The 24,947-nt window shown below is 29.5% G+C and overlaps 1 long non-coding RNA gene across 1 annotated transcript; it reads right to left on the bottom strand.

Moving 5' to 3' along the window:
• Positions 1–1,187: 1,187 nt before the first annotated feature.
• Positions 1,188–23,834, bottom strand: LOC109183510. The gene is made up of 3 exons (XR_002054556.1): positions 23,818–23,834; positions 5,503–5,621; positions 1,188–1,198 (listed from the first exon to the last, which is right to left on the bottom strand). It is a non-coding gene; the product is annotated as an uncharacterized LOC109183510 (long non-coding RNA).
• Between the last annotated feature and the right edge of the window lie 1,113 nt (positions 23,835–24,947).

Below are 24,947 nucleotides of genomic sequence, written 5' to 3'. Positions count from 1 at the left end.
GTTGGACTTCCATTTGGAAGATTATGAGTTTGAGCCTCAGTGGAGGCGTTATTGGTTCTTTGTGTTTCAGTAGGTTGAGAAAGTATATGAACAGATACTACAATGTAATAGAACCAGTATCTTTCAAAAAAAAAAAATTCCTATTTGCTAATTACAAGCAAAAGTTGTAATTCCTTTAATGTCCATCAATTTTGGCGCCCTTGCCGGAGAATTGTTTAATTTGCTGTGTTCTTTTTCTTTCTTTAATTGCTTGATTTTTTTATTTTATTTTTCGCTATCCTTTCATTATTGTCATCTTCTTCATTTTTAGTCTTACATTTTATTTAAGTCATTCGTCCATTTAAAAACTGTTTTATATTTGTTTTTGCTTTCGTTATTCTCTTTATTTAATTTTCTCATTTCTTAACTGCTTGATTCTTTAATGCTATCTCTTTCTTATTATTTCGTTTGTTTTTCCTTTTTAAGCTTGCTCATTTATTTAATTCATTGGTCCATTCTATTTTCTGAAAATTCTATTTTCATTCTCAATCACACAAAAAAACCAAAGTTTGAAAAACTTTACATTTTAATATGTACTCTTTTTTATCAAACCAAAATAATTCTTATAATGATGATTTTGTACAGGCAAATTCAATTAATGTTTCTAATCAAAAGCCTGTGCTCGACCTGTTTTATAATTCTTATAATTCGGGTTGGGAAAATCACCCGAATTTTTTTGGGAATAATCAAAATGATTTTGAGCCAAACTATCCCAATTTTCATTGTGATTATAATCAAAATGATTTTCAACTGAATCATTCTAATTTTTCTTGGGATGATAATCAACATGATTATCAATCAAGTCATCCTAATTTTTATTGGGGTAATGGTCAGAATGATTTTCAACCAACTCCACCCCAACCTAAAAAACCATCTTTGGAGGACTCCTTGAATGATTATATACAGGCTTGCAATATGCGGCAAGAAGCAAATGATCTACGGTTTCAAAAGCAACAAGAAGAACATGATCAATGGTTCCAAAAGCAAAAAGAAGAACATGATCAATGGTTGCAGATGCAACAAGAAGCTTCTGAGCCCCAAGAAACAGATGAACAACGATTTGAAGAAAATGAGGCTTGCTTTAAAAGAATAGAAGCACATTTAGAGCAAATTGCTAAATTTGTGCAAGTGCACGTGCCAGGTAAGTTACCTAGTTAACCTGAAGAAGCTCTGAATGCTGAAAGCACGTTAAAAGATAATATCACTTCTAAACAAATTGAAATAATTGAAAAATTGCATAATGATGTTGATATTATTGTTGAAAATGAGCCTCAATTGCATAAATTGATCATCCTTATGTGCCCCCAATCCTTGTTGATGAAAGCTTTGAAACCACCCCTATACAAAATGAAGATTTTGAGGAAGAAGAGCTTTATGTACCACCCCAGCCTTATGTGCTGCCAATTCCATTTCCAAATAGGCTCAAAAGTTGTGTGCCTGTAAGTGTAGTGCTACAAAAAGAATTGCCCACAATCCCTTTTGATGTTCAAAACGATAAATTGACCAAAAATGTGCTTGATGAAACTATTCAGTTCCAATTTTTATGTCTATGAATTTGTTTGATAGAGCTAACCAGTGTTTTGCAGTTAAGGGGTTGAATTTTGCCGAGGATGGTAAGTTGGAGTTTGAAAAACTACAAAAAGAAAATCTTTTGAATGACGTTGATAATAAAGAATGTTATTCTTGTTATTCTCAAACTGCTTGACTAAATGAAAATTGCACAAAAACAAAATATAATAAAGGAGGACTCTCTTTGTCTTCTTTTCTTTCCTCTCACAACATTGGGGACAATGTTGAAAATAAGTGTGGGGAAGTGATTCTACCCACAAATCACAAATAATTGAAAAATTTTAAACTTTTTAATTTTCTTATGTATACTTTCTTTAACTTTTTTAATTTCTTTTTTAATTTCAAACTTTTTAATTTTCTTATGTTTATTATATTTTCTTAAACCTTTTTATTTTAAAATTCTAGCATTAGCTTGAGCTTTACCTTTATGAGTCTTTTAAATACTCGGTGATAAAAAATAATGCAGGTTTTTGTCCGCTCTTAGTGTGTATATGCATGTGACTAGTTGTTAATTTCTTTATATTTTGAATTGTCAAAAAAAATCAAAAAACAAAAAAAAAAAATAAAAAAATAAATAGAATTTGAAAATCACAAATACCCCTTTATGTGTTCTATACAATTTCTTTAGTACTTTATATGCATCTTTCATTTTATTTTACCTTTTCTCAAATTCTTAAATAATTTTTGAGTGCTATAAATTGTGGTGTAGTGTGTTGGTTCAAGGATCATCTTTGTGGCATAAGTGAGGTGAAAAATCTTTTAAAAAAAAAAAGATTTAAAAAATATTTAAAAATAAAAATGAGTGTTTTATTTATTTATTTGCAATAATTCAGAGATTCTACTCCTCTGAATCAGTCACCTATACACATGTACCATAAATAAATAAGTGTCGTGGTCTGGTTTATGAGTACACAAAAAATTGAAAACCCAAACAAGTCTGGCGTAAAATGGCGAGGTTTTTGGGGAAGTTCTCTTTGAAAAAGTCAAAATAGAAAAATAATGAGTGAATTTTAGAAGAGACGAGCAATTCCATTTCAATTTTAATAAATGTCTTGATCCTTATTTCCTTCATGTTTTGCACCTGCACAGTGATAGAATATTTCTGAATTTGGTTTATGTTGAATTTGGTGAAATTTTCATATTTGTTTATTGAGATTTTGTATAGCTCATATAAGGGGTGTCAGCACACGAGCACAAGTTTTATATTTATTTTAGTTGTTAAAGTTTTTAATTTCTAGTGAAATGTTTTATACATTCTTTCAGTTGGCACTAACTTTGCATTGGTGGTAATAAATTTGAAAAGCTATTCGGGTAAAGCTCAGTTTAATGTTGGTTTTATTTTTGGTTTTATTTCAAACTTCTTTATCTTTTCCTTTTTAATAATGCCTTTGCTTGAGGACAAGTGTGGGGAAATTTGATAAGTGCAATTTTTATATTTTATTTCATAATGTTTGATTTAATAATTCTTATTAATTAGTTATATTTTTATCTTATTTTATTAAATTATTACACTTTTATTTACATTATATTTTTGTAATAATTTTTATAATAAAACTAATAATAGTAGTAGTATAGTTATACTTGGTCAGTATAGAGTTTTAATAATGGTAGGATTTTATTGGGTTCTAATTTGCTTATGTTTTTAGATGTGTTTTATTTAATTAAAGAAAATAGTTATTTTTTTCACTTTGGTCGAAACTCATTCAACAAAGTCAGTCAACAACCAATGAACGAGAAAGAAGATCGCAAATGATGCAAAGCTTAGGAGGAGCGCAGAACATGGAAAAATTATTGGAGTTCAAGCAGTATAAATGCCGGCAAAATCAGAGAAGGCTTCATCAATTTGGCTCCGGACCACTTCTGGAGGCTTCCGATAGGTGGCGGTCTGTTTCTGGTGTTTGGCGGTGGCAACAACGATTCCATTCGGAACAACGGCCGAGTCTGCTCTGGCGGTTCGGCGTCCTGCGACAACGTTCCGGAGACGGTGAGCTCAGATTTTCTGTTCAGCAATTTCAATTCTTGTTCGCCGGCGTTACCACAACGGCGATAGCTTCGGTACTAGGCGCAGTCCTTTGTTCAGTCTCAGGCGAATTAATCCTAGCAGATACTTTCTGGTTCTTTTCTCTTTTCTTGAATTATCTGGCTTTATGGTTTCTTAAATTCCTATTTGCTAATTACAAGCAAAAGTTGTAATTCCTTTAATGTCCATCAATTTTTTCGCCGTTGCCGGGGAATTGTTTATTTTGCAATTTAATTTGCTGTGTTCTTTTTCTTTCTTTAATTGCTTGATTTTTTTTATTTTATTTTTCGCTATCCTTTCATTATTGTCATCTTCTTCGTTTTTAATCTTACATTTTATTTAAGTTATTCGTCCATTTAAAAACTGCTTTATATTTGTTTTTGCTTTCGTTATTCTTTTTATTTAATTTTCTCATTTCTTAACTGCTTGATTCTTTAATGCTATCTCTTTCTTATTATTTCGTTTGTTTTTCCTTTTTAAGCTTGCTCATTTATTTAATTCATTGGTCCATTCTATTTTCTGAAAATTCTCTTTTCATTCTCAATCACACAAAAAAAACCAAAGTTTGAAAAACTTTACATTTTAATATGTACTCTTTTCTATCAAACCAAAATAATTCTTATAATGTTGGTACGTGAAGCCTAGAATTCCTGGACATCGTAATTTTCCTAATTTTTCTTTCTCAATTTACAAAGTCTTTTGATTTAAATAATTCCTTTGCAGCAGTTCCAACTCAAGCCCGTAAACGACGTCATCTCCGAGCTTATCTCCCTCATCACTATCCTTCAAATCCTTAAACAGAGGACTCAAAGCTTCACCCTGCGCACCAAATTACTGCACATCTTTTTGGAGACTGTCTGGCACTCGGGCAACGACGAAATGGCCGAGATTAACTCGGTGAGTTGACACAGTAGAGCCTCCTTTTGAGGATCCATATTGCTTTCTAACCAAGTTTTGTACGGTTCGGACGGCAAATTATATTATGCACCGCAGTACATAATCGATTATGCACCGCGCGTCTTTTTTTTTAAAGATTATGCACCGCGCATCTTTTTTTTTAAATGAAAATAAACAGTGTTTGTTTCCGCCGTTTCGCACCCTTTTGCAAAAAGTAACTCTGTTATTCAGTGTCATTTTGTATACACTGCAGTTTCAGTTCAACACAACTACAGTTTCATTTCGATATAACTATAGTTTCATTTGATATTTATAGACTCAAATATGTGAAAATGTTATTTAATTTTATTTTATATACACTATAGTTTCATTAAAACACAACTACATGATCATTTTGATATAATTACAGCTTCATTGTACAATATACACTCAAATATGTGAAATGTTATTCAGTTTCATTTTATATACACTGCAGTTTCATTTCACTATAACTACAGTATCATTTTGATATAACTGCAGTGTCGGTTTAGATATACTAGTGTCAGTTGGTATTTAATACACCAAACAAGCGGACTCCGTTAACTCTCTAACGACGGGCCGTTTCTTTACTTAAAGAAACGGCGCCGTTTTTTATCGCGGTGCACATGCACCGCGGTCTATAATATAACGACTGGGTTCGGACTCACCCAGTTGGCTCAATTACACGTTCTCGACGAGGGTCGGGTTGACTAAACAACCCTAGAAATTGGGTGAGAAATCAACCAAAAAAAAAAAAAAAAAAACTTACGAATTTGGGTTATCTGAGCTGATTTAAGAAAATCCATGCCCAAAATTTGGTTGAATATCAAGAATTTGGAGAACAGAAATTGTATGTGTATTTATTTCGCATACATAATGGGAACGAAGAGGATTTATACGTTGGGTAAGAAAAGGATGATTTTATCCCTCGAATTGACACCACTTAACCCGCACTTGACGGAAGGACCTCAATTAGAAAAAATTTAATAGTCAGATGGTTAAATTGTCCAAATTAAAAGACGGGAACTAAATGTGGAAAATCAACATACTCGGGGGACCATTGCTGGAATTAACTCTTCTTTTTATGATTAGTATTATCAATAGATATATTTGGCAGATTATTTGCTAAAATAGCAAATTGATATCTTTTGAACTTTTGGTTCAATCTAACTAGTACATGGATTTAAATAATGAAGATATTTTCATTCTATGAAATTTCTTGGCATTCCATTAAAAGTTAGTATATTATCTCCCCCTAATGCCAAGAAATAATCTTCGTTGGGAATGCAGTCAACGTACCCAATTATATGTATTGATCCCCTATAATGGGCTTTTGGTATTTAATCGATAGACGGAGGTTTCTTTGATAGCACTTTTAGAGGTACGTTGTGGTGGTGATATATAAAAATAGACTGCGCACTAAAAATAATGACACAAATAGGAAAATTCCGAAATCACGTACTAGGTGAAAAATGGGGTATAGCAATTCTTGAGGGATTGATTTGTGATATGCAGTGAATCAGATTTGGAGTATAGTATATCAGTATATCAAAACAGATGTCCCCAAAATAAATCAGAACCATGTCAGAATTTTGTGGTTTAAAACTCAATAATAAGATACCACATACTATGCTTTTAACAATATTTGTCCTAAAAGTTTACTTCATGTTGTAGCAGTTATGGCCTATAGCGAATAATTGTTACCAACAAGAGAAAAACAGCAAACTCTCTCTGTTGTATGGTTCACATAGCTACAAAGCAAATTTGAGCAAATAGAAGTTCTCAAATTTTGAGCATAATGCAATATACCAGTAATATTGCTTATTAAATCGACTGATACTCCTTGACGCCAGAAGTATAGGAGATCCATCGGTATAAGAGATAAGAATCATTATACTAGATCTAGTAAATAAACATTGTCATGGAAAATCTTGAATAATTTAGTCCTGGAGACACTCGTCCAGATGACGAGAAACCCTAGTCAATTCATAGGTGCACCAAACAAACATAATACTAGGGATGCGGGATAACCAGATGTGATCTAAATAGTTTTGGGAAATGTATAGAATCTGGTTGACTCAAATATTGCCATAAACAATTATAAATATAGGAGAGATTTATGAAAGTATTATAGTTGTCGACAACACAATTGCCTTTACAAATTACTCCATTATATGATAATCTGGATCCAGAGTTAGGCACCGAAAGTGTCATGACTATTTAACGTATAAAGGAGTAATTAAGGCATAGCTCAACTCGCTAAAATATATATATTCTCTTTATAACAATGCACCATTGAGTGTTAACCCCGAAGGTTACAAATGGGTGTGTGCACAAAAGAGAAATAAGAATAACGAGGTGATAGGATATAAAGCGAGTTTGTAGCCTATGGGTTCACACAAATACCCTTGATTGATTCTAATCAAATATATTCTCCCACGGTAAATGTCATTAAGTTCCACTACATAATATTATTAGCAAAATAGTAAACTTAAATGTGCAACTAATATTAATTTTTCAAAAGTCCCTGAAGGATTTTAAGTTCTCAAAATTAGAAAAAGTGAAAATTGCAACATTAAAAATATTAAGGTCTTTATATGACCTGAAAAGTTAATAATTGACTGGGTTATTTTTCCTCTTGAAGAACGAAGATGCATTTATTATGTGTCATTATGTACTCTTTAAAGAGTTGCGAATGGAGTTATTATCCTCATGAAGAAGGAATAATATGTACCATTATGTGCTCAATAAAGAGTTGATAATGAACTTATTTATTATTTATTATCTCAGTCAATATTGATGGTGTAAACATCAATGAAATATATAAAGAGCTTGATGATGTCAGTCCATGTCTAAAGATGGAGATTTCAAAATAAAAAACTTGTGAAAGCTAAGTATTATCTCGACTTGAAGATCGAATTTTTATACACCAGTTAGCCAATATATGATTTTGATTTGACCCTTAGACAAACCAATATATAATGGCTACTTAATTGGGTACTGGCTATTATTTTTGTATCCCCATAATGCCAAGTTTCAAAACTGGTTGTACTATATTTACCCTCATTGTTCTATAAAGGGAGAATAAAGATTGAGTTGGACAAAAGATAAAATGATATATAATGAAATCTCTTTGACTAGATATTATGATGTCAATATTATACTCACGTGAACTCCAGAAGAGTCACGAGATTATTATAGAGTATATTCATTCCATTGACAGTTGTACATATTTATTTACAAAATTCCTCTATACATTTTGGAAATTTAATGTATGAGACTTAAAGATTGTTATCTTGAGAGGAAGTATCATTTTACATGAATCAATCCTGAAGATTGGGTCTTGACGACTAACAGTTGTACTCTTTTCCTTAGTTAAGTTTTTTCCCACAAGGTTTTTCCTTAAATCTAAGGTTTTTAATGAGGCAGCTAATCTAAAACAAGAATACACATACATCATGCACTCTTTTTTCCTCAACTAGTTTTTTCCACTGGGTTTTCTAGTGAGGTTTTTAACGAGGCATGAGTATGATATAGTAATGACAATTGGGAAATGTTGCAAAATAGTTGCTTAAGTAGACAAACTCCAAAAATCCTAAAGATTATGCCGATTATGCCTTGAAGGCTTATGATTATACTATTTTTCCCTTAAGTAAGTTTTTTTCCCACAGGGTTTTTCTTAAGTTAAGGTTTTTAATGAGGCGGCCAATACAATATATGTTTTTACATATATCATGTACTATTTTCTTCAACTAGGTTTTTCCCCACGTGATTTTCCTAGTGAAATTTTTAAATGAGGCATGAATATATTTAAATATATTATCTATTATACTCTTTTCTTGTCTAGGTTTTTCCCACAAAGTTTTCCTAGCAAGTTTTTAACGAGGCAAGATCATGGTCAAATAATGTCCAAGGAAAAGTATTATAAATAGAGTTATGGTGGACATTAATAATAGCTTTGTAACGTCTGTAACGGATGTAATTATTCTTCATTATTGTATGTCTTTATTGTATCTTGTATATATATCATCATTGTACTATGATGACGAATAAGAAAATGATCCTCATTCTATCCCTTATCTCTATTCTAGATATTCTCTCAACATAATTTTATTTGTATAAAGAGAAAAAGATTAAAATAAATTTAAGTTGAAAGAAATGCATAAAGAAAAAAATAGGGATGTGTTTGAGTGCATTTTACTACGTGCATCCTAGTTCATGATATAACTATTGCAATCATTATGTCATGGATTATGATCTACCTTACAAGGTGGACTAAAACATACAATTTATTTTTAATATATTAAAGATTCATTTTTAGTGTATTACTTGAAAAATGAACATTCAACGTAATAAAAATGAATCTTCAGTATATTAAAAAAAAACATTTATCAATTATTCACAATTTGAGTCATGGTCCATAGTATAATTTGTCCACTATCGTATTGACAATTAAAAGTTTATTTGTCACTTTTTTTTTCTTTTATAATGGTATGTCATGTTATAGTTCACCACTAATATATAACACTTATATATTGACCATGTGTCAAATTTTTTATCTAATGAAATAGTATAATGGGACGGCGCCAGCCAGATGAAGCTTTTTCCGTTTGACAGATTGTCTAATATATAAAATGGTCAGATAAAATAGTAAAGTAATAACACGGGATCCACTACTATATTTCTTAATCAATCTGGACATATCAGGGTTTTTTTCTTTTAAAGGTCAAAAGTAACAATAAATGTAATATAATGTTACTTGTTAAAATATAAATAGATAATAAATAATAATACGTACAAGTGTACAAGCATGTCTGAACAATACGAAACTTCGCCCAACGAAGTATCACATTTCCAATCCCATTCCCACTATTGAGTATTGACTACCGGGCATGGGTTCTGCGTTTTCAATTTTGACCTTGTTTGGTAACATTTTTATTTTTTTTGAATGCACCTTGTTTGGTAACATAGTTAACTTATTAGTTAATTTTAACTTATTTGGTAAGTATTAGTTGTTTGACTTGGTTAAATATCAATATGAGTGCTTGATTAATTAGTATTTTTGTAATGACTTATCACTCCAAAATACAAAAATTCAAAAAACTATTCAAAACAGCTTTTTCGATAAGCTTTTTGAGAAAATAATTTTACATTTAATCAGTTATCAGCTAATTTACAATCAGCTAATGTTATCAATTAGTCAAATTCACTAACCCAATCAACTAACAGTTATTTATCAAACACCCCTTTAATCCCTTCGGGGACATGGTAATATTAATTAGATAAACCAATCACAAATAAAAATTTATAACTATATATTAGAATTTAATACAATAAAATTAAATTCATTCTCTAACATAACTAATAAACTTTCTTGCTCAACTAAATAAAGAAGGCTTGCCAAGTACCCTTTACTCAGATGACACCTCTGTGGTTCCCCTTGAGGGAATGTCACAGGATCGAACCTTGGTGATGGGGTATTGACTCTTTAAGCTGCACTAGTTAAAGAAAGTATATAACACATATTACCTTGTAATAGAAAAAAAAAAAAACAAAAAAAAAAACTTCATTCAAGTCCCCTAAACCAGTAAAATTGTTCAATCAAGTCCAAATTGACTTGTTTATCAGGTTAAACCTATGCGGCGTTGACACGTGTCCTTTTTATTTTATTTTTTTTAAAATGTTTTTTTTATTTACTAAAATTAAAAACATTAGTTATTATAATTATATAAAAAAAATAAAAAATAAAAATAGCCACTGGTTGTCCGCGTCGGACAGCCGGTGGCTGTCTTCTTCACGGACAGCCGTGGTTGTCCGGCAGGACGGCCCTGGCCGATGAAGGCTTGGTCGCCGCCCTCGTTCCAAATCTAGAAGACGGTCATGGCCGTCTTCCTTAGACGGCTGTGGCCGTCTTCCTCTGTCCGATAGCCACCGATTGTTCGGCGCGAAAAACTGGTGGTTGTTTTTTTTAAATTTATTTATAATAATAATATTTTTAATTTTAATAAATAAATAAATTAATTAAAAATAAAATAAAATTAAAAGGGCAGGTGTCAACCCGCTACATAGGTTTAACCTGATAAACAAGTCAATTTAAACTTAATTGAACAATTTTACTGATTTAAGCGACTTGAATGAATTTATTTTTTTTTTTTTACTTAGGAGACCCAATTACAGTATCCACTCGACTTAGGGTGCCAATTTGACACTTTTTCCCAATTAATAAAGTCTCATTACCATAGCCATAAGTAATAAAATGATTTAAATGAAGATTGAAAAATATTTTATAGTTACAAAATTTATTTATTTATTTTAAATTGTAACTTCTATTAATACTTAGGGTGTATTCAATCATGACTTTCATAGAATTTTAAAGACTTTTATGAACTTTAAAAGTTTGGAGGTATTCAATTCAAACTTTTAGAGAGTCTTTAAAAATCATGCGGTATTCAATCAAGATTTTTAAAGAGTCTTTAAAAGTCGTGAGGTATTCAATTAAGACTTTTAAAGAGTCTTTAAAAGTTATGTGGTATTCAAAAATTTATGAACTTTTGTAGACTTTTTAATTTTAAGACTTTTGTAGACTTTTCCTTCTCAAATATAAATAGTTGAAATCCAACCATCAACCCCAAGATTTCAAATTTTCTTTCTAACAACTTTGAATGTTTTCTCTCTCTGTTTAAACTCTATTTTTTTTCTCCCTATTTAAACTCTATAAACCTATCTAAATTCAATAAAATTATTTTTTTATTCATTATCCTATATTTTCCTCATACCTAAACTCTACCAATTTTTCTCTCTCTCATAAACTTTAAAATCTTCATCTAAAAATTCGAAATAATAATATTTTTACTTCATTATTGCTTGCTTATATTGGTTCTTATTTTTTTCTATGAATTTTTTATCCCTAACTTTCTCTAATTCTTCCTAAATACATGAACAAAGCAAATTTTTTCATCGTCAAATTTTAGTATATGTTTCATAATATTCATATAAATACTTATATATTTTGATTTTTTTATTATTTTTATGTTTATATTCGTAATATATATTTTTCCATTTTTTTTCTAACAACAGGTTACTATGTATAGCGAATTACTATTCGCAACAACAATTTGGAGTTACAAACAGTAGCACATTGTTGTTGTTTGCAGTCTTAAATTGCTATTGCAAATAATAGTTCTTTGCGTGATGCCTAGCAATATATCAAGGATAATTTTATATATATTATTAATATTAGATTTTTATTTTTTTATTTTATGCAACTTGTAATTATATTTTTAAATATTTTATTTTTTTGAATATTATTTTTAAATATTTTATTTGATCAAGTCTTTTATTATAAATTTTATTGTTCAATATTGTTATGAATTTCTAATGAAATAATTTTTTTTGTTGATGTTTATTAATAATATATATAAGTAATTAGCATATAAGTCTCAGCATACTATGGATCAAAATAATAATGTTACTATGGATAAAAATAATAATGTTGAGAATGTTGATGTGGGTGAAGAACAATATAATAAGAAGAATTTTATGATATATTATAAATGTTTTGTAAGAAAATTATAAATGATAAAAATCAAAATCATTGAAAGTTTGTAAGGATGTATTCAATTTAGAATTATTTCAATGACTTTTGTAGACTTTTTAAAATAAAAAGTTGATAAAAGTCTATATATGAATGTCTTTTTATATAGACTTTTATAGAGTCTTATAAAGTTTTAAAAAGTTTTGAACAACTCTATGAAAGTCAATCAAAGTTTATTAAAACCTATCATTTTAAAAGTCTTTAAAACTCTACAAAAGTCATGATTGAATACACCCCCTTAGTATTTGTTTTTTGTTAACTTACAATTACTAGTTAATAGTTAACTACATTATTTATTCGTTGTAAAACTTTTTGTAAGTTATTTTAATTAATTTGTAAAATAAATAATTATTAATTCAATAAGTATTTATTATTCTAAGAAATTAAACTTTTTTTTTTTATCTTTGTATTATGTTATGATTTGATTTTTATTAAAATAGTTATAAATTAAAGTTTATATATTAGCTAGTTATAAAAACTAACAATAAATATAATAAATAGATGTAAATAAAAAATTTTTAAGTTGTAACTCATCTTATCTTAACTATAATAAAGCTATATGGTTTGGGAAATAATTAATGTTACAATTAATGCCACAACATCCTTTATTAAAAAAAAAAATGACAACATTTGAAAAATAAAATAGCTATATATTATATAATCATATAAAAAATGTACTTTTGAAAAATAAAATAGCTATATATTATATAATCATATAAAAAATGTGTTCAATTAGAGTTTAAATTTACTCATACAAAATTTGAAATTTGCTTTACAAATTATCTTAGTTATTATTCGTATTGTTAAAATTATAATATAGATGAAATACAATTAAGAATAAATCGATGTAATTTTGAAAATTCTCTCTATAAGTTTATTTGAATATGCACATAAATATAGATTATATTAACCATACAAAATTTTAATTTTAATTTTGTATTCTATAAATATAATAAATACTTGACCGATGAAAGCTCAAAAATATTATTATATTAAACAATTTAAAATATTTTAGTTTTTTTATTTTTTATTTATATTTATAATAACATAAATTTTTCCCGTGCATCGCGCGGGTGAATTACTAGTTATATAAATACAAATAAAATGAAAATTGATAAACTATGAACTCAAAACTAAAGAAATAAAAAAAATATATATATATAAAAACATAATTTCTTTTTCTTTAATTTAAGCTATGGGTTGGGCTGGACCTAGACTTTAAGGGCTCGTTTACTTCAGGAAATTGTTTTATGTTTTCTATTTTCTAATTTTTCAGTTTTCATTTTTTGTTTTTCTATTTAGAAAACTTGTTTACTAACACTTTTTTTTTTAATTTTTTTTTAAACTAATGTTATAAAATTAACACAAGTTTAATTTTGGGTGATTTTTAGACCTTATATTAAAATACTTTTGGATAGGTTTAGTTTAGTTTAATTTAATTTTAATTTTTTGAAAACGGATAGGTTTAGTTTAAATGGAATAAATATAATTTTTTTCCTTTAAGTCTAATAAATGTAAGATTTTTACATTTGATATCAAAACTATATATATATGTGTGTGTGTGTGTGTGTGTGTGTGTGTGTGTGTGTGTGTGTGTGTGTGTGTGTGTGTGTTACTTTGAAATCTAATATAATATATGTGAAATTTCAATATCCGATATCCGGACCAAACTTGTATTATGATGTAATATAACTAATAATATCTGAACCAATAATCTATTGTGTTTAATCAAAATCTAAAATTTGGTGTAGAGTTTAAGTTTTAATTTTGATAATGTGAATAATGTCTAATTTTAAGTTTAAGCAAATAAGTTATGTTTATATAAGTTAAATGCGAGTACAAAAGATAAAAGATGGTGATAAGTAAAAGAAGATAAATGTAATCATAGTAAAGAATAAATATGTAAGTAGATAATGGTGAGAATGTGGTTATAGTGATATATATATATATATATATATATATATATATATATATATATATATATATATATATATATATATATATATCACTATAACCACATTCTCACCATTATCTACTTACATATTTATTCTTTACTATGATTACATACATACATACATACATGCATACATGCATACATACATACATACATACATACATACATACATACATACATACATATATATATATATATATATATATATATATATATATATGTATGTATGTATGTATGTGTGTGTATATATATATATATATATATATATATATATATATATATATATATATATATATATATATATATATATATATATATATATATGTATGTATGTATGTATGTATGTATGTATGTATGTATGTATGTATATATATATATGTATGTATATATATATATATATGTATGTATGTATATATATAAATATATATATATATATATATATATATATATATATATATATATATATATATATATATATATATATATATATATAGCCAAATAAATGATCGATAGATGATTCTATTTTTGATTTAGAAAACAGTTTTTAAAAGTTTTTCAATTTTCTAAATATATTGAAAAATGTTTCCAATTTTCAAAATTGAAATTCTGCTATTAAACATATTTTTTGTTTTCTATTCTCTAATTCTCTAGTTTTCTAGAAAATTAGAGAAATTCTCTAGTTAGTAAACAGACTTTATTGTTTAGTTTGGTCCATCACGACCCCGGATTGACTAATTAAAGAAATTGAAAAAAAAAAATTAATAAAAAAAAAAAAAAAAAAAAAAAAAAAAAAGAAAAAGACTATGAGCCAAGCGGACTAGATTTTTTTTTTTTGGGTCCAACATGATCTAAATTTTAATTTGGCAAGTTTGGTCCACTCCTAATAGGAACCGAGCATATGATGGACTAACTATCTTAATTATTTGACACCACTTAAAGAGAGAGAAAGAGTTGAGTGCGTGTGAGAAATCCAAAAATTAAATATCGTCGAGAAAGAGTTGAGTGTATGTAGTTCTTCATTTATTTGATCATATAATTTTATTCTTGGGCATTTAATTAAATGTGTGACATGTGTATTATAACTAGTAAATAAAAGAATATTGGAAAATATGCATTAAATTGGCATTTTGAGATTTATTTTGAATGAGATTCAATACCAAATTGAAATCAAATTGAAGTGGGTTCGAGTTCTCTTATGTGAAAAGATAAATTTCATATATTTATACATTCAAAATAAATATTAAATGTATTAAATTTTGTTTATCAAAATCTACTATCTACTATACTATATCTACATCTACATCTACATCTACAATTCTAATAAGAGCCAATAATGTTAGGCCCTTAACTGGAACAAAAAAATGTCGGTCTTATTGTTTCTTAAAATGAATGGTTCATATTATACTATTGTTTCTTAAAATGAATGGTTCATATTATTTTTATTTTAGTATTTTTTTATTGATTTTCCTTATTTACCCTCTATTATATTATTTTCTTCCCTTAAATAACCTAAATTCCGTTAGCATAAACTTTAGTAACGGAATATTCCGTTAAGTATTTATTATTTTAACTTACACATTAATTTCTATAAGAAAAGTCTTAGTTTCGAACCACGTCCCAATTAGAGTTGGCATAATTGTTAAACATATACTACGAATATGTTAAAATATATATAATTAAAATTTAACATAAACTTTGTTCAAATAATTAGTCTGACTAAATACATGACATTCAAAGTTAAGCATCAAAGATTATAAATCAAGAATTTTAAAAATCATTTGATCAGAAAAAAACTTAACATTCTTTTGATTATTTAGATCAGAAAAAAACTTAATATTTCAATTATACTTTTACATTAATATTTTTTGTATGTATTTTTTTTTTAAATCAATGATTGCATTATTGTTGATGAAAAGTATATAGCCACTTTATTACTCTTATTAAATTAAATAAAGTAGTAGCTACAACAAAAAATAATACATATGCATTAAATCAATTTAGAATTAGATGTCTATAATGCCTTTATTTAAAAAAAAAATATTCATTATAAAAAATTTAAAAATACATATAATTTCATTAGTTATATTATCTTTATTTTCTACAATTCAAAGATTCATTACCTTCAAATTTATCAATTTATTATATTCACTGCATTGTCCATTGTCTTCTTTTTACATTATCTTGTAATTAAATATCAAAGTTATATTATATATATTTATTTACCAAGTATTTTATACAAATATAATAAATATTAATATTTTGTTCAATATTTTCACATGATAACCTACGACACACATCTCACAATGCATGAAACATGTAGGGGAAAACTACCACTACAAAATATTGATTAGAAAATTCAATAAATATTATCTTGCATTTATATATTTTGAATTACCGATTTAAATAAACAAATTCAATATTTATTTACATATGCATGAACATCTCCGATATGCATGTCCACCTTGCAAGGTGGACACGGTTCCATAGCATAATTTGCCCACTTTATTGCTCTTAAACTAAATAAAGTAGTAGCTACAACAAAAAATAATACATATGCATTTAATTAATTTAGAATTAGATGTCTATAATGCTTTTATTTTAAAAAAAAAATTATTCATTATAAAAAATTTAAAAGTAGATATAATTTCATTAGTTATATTATCTTTATTTTCTACAATTCAAAGTTTCATTACCTTCAAATTTATTAATTTATTATATTTACTGCATTGTCCATTGTCTTCTTTTTACATTATCTTGTAATTAAATATCAAAGTTAGAATACAAAATACATTATATATATTTATTTACCAAGTATTTAATACAAATATAATAAATATTAATGTTTTGTTCAATACTTTTACATGATAACCTACGACACACATCTCACAATGCATAAAACATGTAGGGGAAAACTACCACTACCAAATATCGATTAGAAAATTTAATAAATATTATCTTGCATCTATATATTTTGAATTACCGATTTAAATAAACAAATTCAATATTTATTTACATATGCATGACCATCTCTGATATAATATTGCGTTGATATACTTTAAAATATTTATTTAAAAATAATCATTGGGCATTATCCCATTCGCGCAAAGCGCGTAAAAAAACTAGTATACTAATAAGAGCCCAAGAGAGTTAGGTCTATAATGGGTAGAAAAAATGGCGGTCACAGATTTTAATCAAATGAATGGCTTAGATTAATTAAAAGATTGATCAGATTTAAATTTTACACTAAAATTTCCTAAAATACCCACACACCGTTACTAATTCCGTTAAAATTTTAAGAATTGCCGTTAGTTCACCGTTAACTTACTCATTGATTTCAATAAAAAAAGGTCTTAGGTTCGAACCTCATCCCAATCAAAGTTGGCATAATTAGTACTCTATTTTACTCTTATTAAATTATATAAATAATAATTTAGTAGTTACAACAAAAAATAATATATATGCATTTCTTTAATTTAGAATTATGTGTCCACAATGCCTTTATTCAAAAAAAAAAAAATTATTCATTATCAATCAATTAAATAAGAGAAATAATTTTATTAGTTATATTGTCTTTATTTTTCTTCAATATAAAAATTCTTTATATTCAAATTTATTAATTGATTATATTCGCTACATTATCCTTACAATGTCTTTATTCAGTGAAAAAATTTTTATTAATTATCAATAAATTAATTAAAAGAAATATTTTCATTAGTTATATTGTCTTTATTTTTCTCAAATGTAAAAATTTTTAATTCAAATTCATCAATTGATTATATTCACTACATTATCTATTATCTTTTTTGTGCACTATTTTTCTAATTAAATATCAAAGTTATAATACAAAATAATGCTATATATTTATTTACCAAGTATTTTATTAATACCATGAAAAAATTAAAAAAATATAATTAATAAAGCCAACCATATTAACTACTTGAGAGATTTTGTGACAACGAGAGTATTCAAATCACACAACAAATTGAAGTGAGAACTACCTCGCAATGTCCTTGTTTGACAATCAGCAGTTAGCGGTTAGCGTTAGCGGATTATACTAGCGGATTTGACCAGCGAATTTATTTAATTATTAACATTGGGTAGAAAAAATGACCGCCAAATTATTAAATCAAATGAATGGTTCATATTGTTCAAGTTTTAATTTTTTCTTTTAAGATTCTCTAATTTATCCTTAATTATATGATTATCCATTTAACTTTTCCGTTAATTCACCGTTAGTCTAATTCTAATATTAAAGTCTAATATAGAATTATAACTACACCATTAATCTAATTCTAATATTAAAGTCTTAATATAACTTAACCACAAATCCTAATGTCGGAATCTCTTCAAACAATATTAGTATATATTTAATATTCTATGTCCTAATTTTTATTTGTTCTCCCTTATGTCCCGTATTTGGTTTCAACCATACCTATACAATTATTTTATTGACAATTATAATCAATCTTGACTATATTATCTTGCATTTGTAAACTTAGAATTACCTATTTAACCTGCACGGGCTTAGCTCAATGGTTTAGTGGGTAGTATTTGGGAGAAGAGACGAAGGTTTGAACCTCGGCGGCGGCAATGCGGGAATTATGTCCAAAGTGGGCAGATTCCTTGTGCGTATCAGCATTTGGCCCTGTCTGCTGAACCATTGAGTCACCGTGATTTACAACTTCCCACAATGCTCTGTCGGGTCGGAGTGTGGGGGGCTATTATGGTTGTTTTAATTGCAACACTTGACTTTCAAAAATGATAATTTAGTACCTTGACTATGTAATTTCTATCAATTTTGGTCAAAATTAAATTGGTCAAATAATAAGGGTAGTTTAGTCATTTCACTCCATTTTCTCTTTCAGCTTGACGATTTCTTCACCGGTGCTTCATCGCACCGTCTATGGCGGCCTGCGTCGCCATCTGAAGCTTGTGTTTTGCGACTTCCGAAGGAAAGTTCAGGATTTCTTCTTCGCAGGTACGTCAATACTCATCGACGGCTTTCACTCTTTACACAAACTAGCTTTAAAATTTGAATCGCGTGCTTCCAAACTCGCTTTAAAATTCGAATCTCATGCATACGGTGAAGGTCAATAATCTGGTTGCAATTAGTTGCTTCAAATTTGAAACATTTGGTATCACTGCCAAAACACATTAGACCTCTATCTCTCAACGAAAATAATACTGGGCCGCAGGGGCAGATTCAGGAAATTGAGAGAAGCTCGGAGAAGAAATCGCCATTTTCTTTCTCCTTCTTTGCTTCTTCTTCCGGAAACGCAAGTACAGTCATCTGCACTTTCGATATTGGATCATTGGAGTCACGGCTTCATTGGACCTCGACACTTGAAAGTCGATTCCGTTTGTGGAGTCACAGTGAACGACGTAGCTGAAGCTTGGCACGAGACCGGAGAACATAATGGCAGAGTGGGGTGAGCTTGGACCTGCGTATCAAGCGGAGGAGCTGACATGTGGTCATCGTGTTTGAACGGGAGCTTGGAGGAGGCGACAATGGTTATGATGATGCGCGTGGACGTCAGTTCTTGGTGAGCTTCGCCGCTGGGCGGAAGTCGGGAATATCGGAGAGTGAGTATTTGGTTTTGCAGAGAATGGGGTGGCTAATCTTTGCAGAGAATATCGGAGAGTGAGTATTTGGTTTAGGGAGAAAATGTAATAATTTTTAATCTTTAGTTTTTGGAGAGCAGAGGATTCACGATGTCGAAGCGAGGACGCGGAGGTTCCGCCGGGAACAAGTTCATGATGCTTGCGTAGAAGACATGGTCTCTGTGAACGCAAGCCATGGCGCCGAAAGGATGGCGTTTTTATGTATTTCGAAGATAATGCTGGTGTCATTGTGAATCCTAAGGGTGAAATGAAAGGATCTGCCATTACTGGACCTATTTGGAAGGAATGTGCTGACTTTTGGCCTAGGATCGCAGTGCTGCAAATGCTATCTTTTAGAATTGTTATTTGAACTGGGTTCTGAGTTGGTTTTAAGACTCAGAAACCGGCAGCAATGTAATTTCGATTTCTGAAAACGGCTCTTCATGAAGGCGCTGACGGCAAGGAGGGGAACGAGGTCGGAGAAGAGAAGGAAGCCAAAGGAGGTTTGAATAACATGGAATGACGCTCTTGCCCTTTTTTTTAATGAGTTAAGATTTTCCGGTCACAATTTGCCGATAATTTGGCTGGCGTGACCAAAATTGATAGAAATTGCATAGTCAAGGTATTAAATTAACATTTTTGAAAGTCAAGTGTTGCAATTAACACTACCCTAATAGTCAATGGACCAAAATTGAAATTTTCTCAGACTTTGTATAAGCCTTTGTCAACATGGAAAATATATATGAATTTGAACTAATATAAATACATTTCATTATTTCAACTAATACTTTTTAAGTAATAAATAATATTTTAGGAATTTTTTTTTTAAATTATGAGTTATAACCATACAAATCAAGTTGGACAAATGGAGTGTTAAAGGTTTTAGTAACTTGCAAGTATATTTGATATAATTTATACTTGCCATATATTTAGTACATAGCATTGTTTCCAATGTGGCCCACTCGGAATGCCTAATGTAAATAAAATATACTCCGTATCATATTTAGGGCAAAGTGGCAAACCATTTAAGAGCAGTTCATTGTCCCATCAAATTACAAAAAAAATTCATATTAATTATCAACCTCTAAAAAATTTTCTTAAAAAATAAAAAACCTCTAAAAAATTGTACAATTAAAATATTTTTACCTTAAATTACTTTTTTTTTAAAGGTACCTTAAATTAGTTTACTTGCTATTGCATGTTATATTGGTGTGACTTCAATGTATATTTTTCTTTGTATGCATAGACACCACATAAATTATTTTAATTTCTTAAAAACATCTTTCTTTATTTAAAGAAAATTACTATTTATATTGACATAATTAATACGTAACATCCTTATATAGAAAGAAATTTTCATGTGTGAAATGAAAAAAAAAATGTGGAAGTTACATCAACATAATTTACATTAGCATAGATGGTAGCAATTTAAAAAGTCGAATGACCAAAAATAGTCAATTTGAAAGTCGAAAGACTAAATATGATAAAACCACTATATTCGAATGGAAGGACCTCATATGGTATTAATTCCAGTTGGTAACTTACATATATAAAAGCTCTAATTGTATTTTTTTTAAAGAGTGTGAGGTCTAATGTGGACATTTTTTTGTAGTTCGATGGTTTAGTTTGCGTCATGGTTTATGGGCAAGTTTTTTATTTTTTTTATTTTTTTTTTTTTTTTTTTTTTTGTATGAGTTAGTCGTTCTTGGGCAAGGTTTTAACCTCGAACCAAAAGACTCTTCCGTTCGGTGATAGGCGAGGTCGAGTCTCGTATCACCCCTAGGAAATACTCTCACGTTCGGCGTTAGCGAGGTCGGATCCGGTAATTCCCCTATGGAAAGCTTAGCTTTTTCTCGATCAAGGGTTCCCTTGTCCAAGAACGAGCTCTTCAAGAGTGAGGTCGAACCTTGTACAAACCCTAGGGAATACTTTCCCATTCAGTGCCAACGAGGTCGGACCGTGTAACGCCCATTGGGAAAGCTTAGCTTTTTCTCGATCAAGGGTTGCCTTGGCCATGAACTAGCTCTTTCGTTCAGTGATGAGCGAGGTCAGATATCGTACCACCCCTAGGGAATATTTTCCCGTTCAGTGCTAGCGAGGTCGGACCCCGTACTAACGTCCTTAGGGAAAGCTTAACTTTTTCATGGTCAAGGGTTACCTTGGCAAAGAACGAGCTATTCCGTTCAGTGATGAACGAGGTTGAGCCTCGTATCACCCCTAGAGAATATTCTCCCGTTCAGCGCCAATGAGGTCGGGCCCCGTTACGCACCTAGGGAATTAGTGTGAGGTCGGTTAGGGGTTTCTTAGGCCACCTTAGAGGTCGGCCACTTCCCCTACCTCGCCCTTTCAAGTAGTAAAATGAGTTCCATGACGAGATTTAATTTTGCTATTTTATTAAGGATAATGAGCATGAAGTGGTCGGACCACCTTACAAAATAAATCACTAAAAAATTTTGAGCAGGTGCTCGGGGTTCCAAACCCTATCTACTAGCTTTCCCTTTTGGGTCTTTAACTCATAGATGCTAGGTCGGACCACGGCTGCCACGATCTATGGCCCCTCCCAATTCTTCATTCGTCACTAGGTGACGTTTAACCTCATAATGCCCATAAGGATAATCAAATTCAAGGTTGGCGCGCTTTGACCTCGGCTAAGAATTAATCCTTTTTTTGCGTAGCAATAGGCGATGCCAGGATTTGTAACTCCATTTGGACGAATTGAGGTCGGGATCTCTCTCGCCTACGAGGACTTTGGGATGCCTCATCGCCTTGCACACGATGTCATTTTGGCAAGCCCGGGCCTTGCTACTACTCCGATTTCTCACTTAAAAATGTATTAATTGTAATATTTATAGGAAAAATATAATACCTTTTTACTCATAAAAATATTACAATTTTACTAAAATATACAGTATTATATATTTAAAATTCATCTCACTTTAGATGATCTTAGGCAGAACCAACTGAATTTTTTATTTTAGTCCTAACGAGTAACGAGGCATAACCAACTGAATTTTACTTATTTATTTGTCTTTGTTCCAGCATTTGGTTACTGAATACTGAAAAGCACCATTATATATATATATATATATACTCATGATTCTTTACAAGATAATATTTGTTCTATATTTTTTCAAACATTTTACTTTCTTAAACATTTTTAGCCCAAAGAATCTAAGCCCTCTGAGTCTCTGACTATTGGGGTAGTACTCCTTTTAGTCTTCGACTTTCAATTCGACAAAAACACATACCTCGACTTTCATTTTTGATAACAAATGGTCCTCCGTTAGTCTTTATGTTAAGTGAGAGTTAAATTTAAGAGTATAATCGTCAAAATAAAGAAAAAAATAAAATAGTTAACAAGTCCATTTGATGATCTGAGCTACCTTTCTTGATGTTGCAATTCGAAAATGCGGTAGGAAAGCTGAGAAAGGGGCTCTTTTATACGGGGCATATGGTTCAAATGGAGAGGTTAACATGAAACCATTTCAAGCATTCTAGAAAGCTCAAGTTTCACTCCCATGGAAAGCTTGGGGCAAACTAAACAGATGTATTTCCATCAATAGGCTCGATTATTCAAGCTTTGCTGCAATTGATGAATTAGTAGAAGTTTCATTTTAATTCATTTTTACTATGCCAAAATAATGAAAAACAGTAGCATAGTTATTTCATGGTTGAGGGGGAACTCTATGGCTTGCTTGATATTGAATGTGTGTTTATTGTGTTGGGAAATTGAGGGAACTTGAAGCTTACTTGCCATGAAATTTGACATCTGTTCATGTAGTTGTTTGCTTTCTTTATTTTTCTTTTGTTGGGAGGGGATGGTGGTTGGTGCAATGGCGTGTTTTACTTTTCCATTCCAATCTTTATGTAAGAATATATTTGAAATTGATCCATGTGATAACCGAATGGGTAGTAGGAATTGAGGCTTCTTTTTTATTTGTTGTTACCTATTTTTTTTATTTTGACGATAATACCCTTAAATTTAACTCTCACTTAATAAAAAGATTAACGGAGGACTATTTGTGGTAAAAAATAAAAGTCGAGATATGTGTTTTGGTCGAATTGAAAGTCGAGGACTAAAATGAGTACTATCCCAATAGTCAGAGGACCATTTGTGGTATTAACTCTCTCTCTCTCTCTCTATATATATATATATATATATATATATATATATATATATATATCCATATTTTTAGTGTTGATATTTTTATACATTGTACTTTTAGAATTGTATTATAAATTTTTTTTAATAAAAATATCTCTACCATTATAATTTTCGTTATCTTTTTCAAATTGTTAATATCCATAATAATTAAGTAGGCGCATACGAAACAAGGGATTATGTTGAGTGGGTGGTGCCGTTGTGATTTGGTTTTGTCAATAGTAATGATTTGATATGCTAAAATTATCACATGTAATAAGTGAAAAGAAAAGGAATTTTTGGGCACATGCAAAACTACCGAAAGTATTGTTGGAGGAAATTTCGTTATAATCCCGGTTCGATTCTCATAAGTGAAGATTTTCTTTAGGTCAGTTTTCGTATCTCCCAAAGTGAAGAGATTAGTTACGTAAATCTAGACAAAAAAAAAAAAAAAGGAAAGCATTACTCCACACGATTTGATTTCCATATCAATCCAACAAGACACAAAATCAACCATAATCCTATAAAATAATAAAATATTATGATATTCTCTGTAATTAATAATGTCATTATAGTATAAGGGTTTGTCTGTAGGATTACATTGATGTGTGCTGTTTGTGTTCCATCTTTATGAGATAATTAAGAAAAGAATCATCCAAGATTCTTAGAGGGGAAAAAAAAAAGAGATTGATCTCATTATCTTATATTATAATATACCATGAGTATTTGCTCCTTAAATTAATTATACATATACTGTTATACAAAAATTAGGGAGAAGGAATAGACAGAGAAGAGAAGAAAGAGGAAGATCAGCCCATTTCTCATTCATCATTAGAATCAATATACAAAGGTATCACATCAAATATAAGGCAATAACTATACATATAAAAGGTAGTAACCTATCAATTACAACTACTACCATATATACAATAATGTCCATAATAATAATATTTGTAACACTCCCCCTTGGACATTATTTGACATGATCCTGCCTCTTCAAAACTTGCTAGGAAAACCCTGTGGGAAAAACCTAGACAAAAAGTATATATGTATATATTCATGCCTCGTTAAAAACTTCACTAGGAAAACCTCGTGGGAAAAAACCTAGTTGAAG

This window comes from Ipomoea nil, unplaced genomic scaffold (genome assembly GCF_001879475.1).
Source record: "Ipomoea nil cultivar Tokyo-kokei standard unplaced genomic scaffold, Asagao_1.1 scaffold1129, whole genome shotgun sequence".
Lineage (NCBI taxonomy): Eukaryota > Viridiplantae > Streptophyta > Magnoliopsida > Solanales > Convolvulaceae > Ipomoea > Ipomoea nil.
Note: the sequence above shows the minus strand (reverse complement) of the source record. Positions and strands in the feature narration are given on the sequence as shown.